Source organism: Gossypium hirsutum, chromosome D10 (genome assembly GCF_007990345.1).
Source record: "Gossypium hirsutum isolate 1008001.06 chromosome D10, Gossypium_hirsutum_v2.1, whole genome shotgun sequence".
Taxonomy (NCBI): domain Eukaryota; kingdom Viridiplantae; phylum Streptophyta; class Magnoliopsida; order Malvales; family Malvaceae; genus Gossypium; species Gossypium hirsutum.
In genome coordinates this window covers 18,958,861-18,962,040 of record NC_053446.1, presented here as the reverse complement: position 1 = coordinate 18,962,040, position 3,180 = coordinate 18,958,861, and positions in this window count along the sequence as shown.

The window sequence follows — 3,180 nt, the reverse complement described above, 5'->3', positions numbered from 1 at the left end:
ACATAAATAAACTTGCCTCTAAATGTGTCAACAAAATTTAATAAAAATCTTGATTTTATCACCAAGTGATTGGATGAAGTGGAAGTGGACTTTTTCCCCATGTATTTAGATCAAGTTCAATTCCTAGAGTCAACATTGTTGAGAGGGTTTTATGTAAATATCACCTTTGACCTGAACATGATTAAGCTCAAATCGTAAAATGGATGAAGACACGTATAATTATAATATTAGATTTTAAAGGCGAAAGGGCTTATCTTGAAATGCTTGGAAGGAAAGCAGCCAGTTAGATTTCTAACTTGGTTGACTTCATAGCTTCATTTGTTGTTTTTCTTCTCCTAACTGATATATAATAAAAAGGATGTTTACTTCTGATTCGTTTGGCTTTGAGAAATTAATAGAAGAAATGAAGAAGTCAAGCTGAATTGTTAAATAGAAGCATCACGTGTTCCTTAAATTGCTTGAGGAGTGAGTGGCGTAAATGGCGCGGAATCTCAATCTTCAATTGATGTAGTCAACATTTCTACAACTGTGGTTTTTGTTGGACTACGTAACCTATCCATATATGACGGACTGTATCGGTTATTCAACCGACCAAACACAACAATGGGTTTTATGTGTTTTGGGACATGCTGCGTTTTACACGCATTTTACAGTTTTCCACGCTTTTCTATTTTATTATTCTATTTATCTACATTTAAACAGCTATACCTTTTCTTTTTTTACCACTGCTTGTAAATTATATTTTATAATTATGCTCTCACCATTCACACACTTAAAATATATTTTCTCTATTACACAAAATTACTCACGTTGCTGATGTTACGAGGAGGCCAAACTAACAAATAAAAATGTTAAGGTTTTTTAATTCTAAATCCGAGAATGTAAAATTCTTCGACACTATTTTAAATAAGCAAAGTGAAGTCACATTTACACTATTATCATTTACATTTCAATTAGTCTGTATATAATATGTAGAGTAACTAAACATTTAATTAAACCATTATAAGATTATAGCACCCAATTTTCCACAAGAACTGTTGAGATCATAGGTTTAAGATTGCTGCCATTTAAATTTTTTCTGTTACTAAGTTTGAATAATTCTCCTTGACTTTAGGAGATTAGATTTTTGATTTGTTTGCTATTTTGTTACCAATTTTTTAGCAGATTTTTAGAACTTTTTTTTTCTATTTTTAGCTTGAACTTTTGTATTTAAATAGTTGAGGTGCAAATCAATTAATATATTCCAGTCTTCAATTATTTTTCTATTTAAAACTTCCCGTCTCTTTTTTCTGCTTCAAATCTCTCAATCAACCATCAAAGTTTGAATTCTAAACACCAACAAATTGGTATCAGAGCTATTTCTTGAGGGATCTGTGAGGTTATTTGCGTGTTAAGATGGAAGGAGTGTCTAGTTTTTCAGTTGCTGCACCACCAGTCTTCAATGGAGACAATTACCAGATGTGGGCAGTTCGCATAGAGACTTACCTAGAGGCTTTAGATCTTTGGGAACCTGTAGAAGAGGATTACTAGGTCTCACCTTTTCCAGCAAATCCTACTGTGGCACAGATTAAAGCACAAAAGGAAAAGAAGACAAGGAAATCAAAGGCAAAAGCTTGCTTATTTGCAGCTGTGTCTCAAATGATTTTCACATGAATAATGTCTCTGAAATCAGTAAAGGAAATCTGGGATTACCTCAAGGCTGAATATGAAGGAGATGAGAGGGTTCGTGGAATGAAAGTCCTGAATCTAATCAGGGATTTCGAGTTGCAGAAGATGGAGTCTGAGTCAGTGAAAGAATATTCTGATAGACTTCTCAACATTGCCAACAAGGTTAGATTGCTTGGTTCTAAGTTGAACGACTCTAGAATCGTAGAAAAGCTGCTGGTAACTGTTCCAGAGAAGTTTGAAGCCACCATTACTACTCTGGAGAACACTAAGGACCTGTCAAAGATATCTCTTGTAGAGCTCTTGAATGCTTTACAAGCACAAGAGCAAAGAAGATCCATGAGGCAAGAGGGAGTGATAGAAGGGGCCTTACCAGTCAAGCATCAAGACAACAACAGGTATAAAAAGAAGAAAAATTTTAAGAACCAGTCGACGAGTGGAGAAAATTCATCAAGCAATTATCAGAAGAGCAAAAAAGGAGGTGTCAAGAAATCCTATCCACCTTGTCACCATTGTGAGAAGAAAGGTCATCCACCATTCAAATGTTGGAAAAGACCTGACGCCAAATGCTCCAAATGCAATCAACTTGGACATGAAGCAGCGATTTGCAAGGTCAAAGGCCAGGTGCAAGAAGTAGATGCACAGGTAGTTGATCAATAAGAAGAAGATCAATTGTTCGTGGTTACTTGTTTCTCAGGCAGAGAATCAAGTGAGAGCTGGTTGATTGATAGTGGGTGCACAAATCACATGACGTATGATAAGGAGCTCTTTGAGGAATTGAGAAACACTGAAGTCAAAAGAGTCAGGATTGGAAATGGTGAGTACTTGGAAGTCAAGGGAAAAGGCACAATAGCTATTACAAGCTATGAAGGTACAAAATTCATTTCAGATGTTTTGTTTGTACCTAAAATTGATCAAAATCTCTTAAGTGTTGGTCAGTTACTGGATAAAGGCTGTAAAGTGCTATTTGAGAATAAGCAGTGCTTGATCAGAGATGCTAATGGCAGAGATTTGTTCAATGTCAAAATGAAGGGAAAAATTTTTGCTCTTAATCCAATGGAAAATGAGCAAATGGCTTTTAAATTCAGAGTTAGTGCTACTGAGACTTGGCATAAGAGACTTGGGCACTTTCACCATCAGGGATTGCTTCAAATACAATCGAAGAAGCTGGTGGAAGGACTTACAAACATTGATGATAATCTACCTCATTGTCGAGCTTGCAAATTTGGGAAACAACATAGACAACCCTTTCATAAACAAGCTTGGAGAGCATCGAAGAAGTTACAGCTTGTTCATACTGATCTTTGTGGTCCTCAGAGAACGCCTTCGTTAAATGGTAACCTCTATTACATAGCCTTTATCGATGATCTAACAAGAATGTGTTGGATTTTTTTGTTGAAGCAAAAATCAGAAGTTGCTGGTGTGTTCTGGAAATTCAAAGCTAGAGTTGAGAATGAAAGTGGATGCATGATTCAGATTTTAAGATCTGATAATGGCAAGGAGTACACTTCAGAA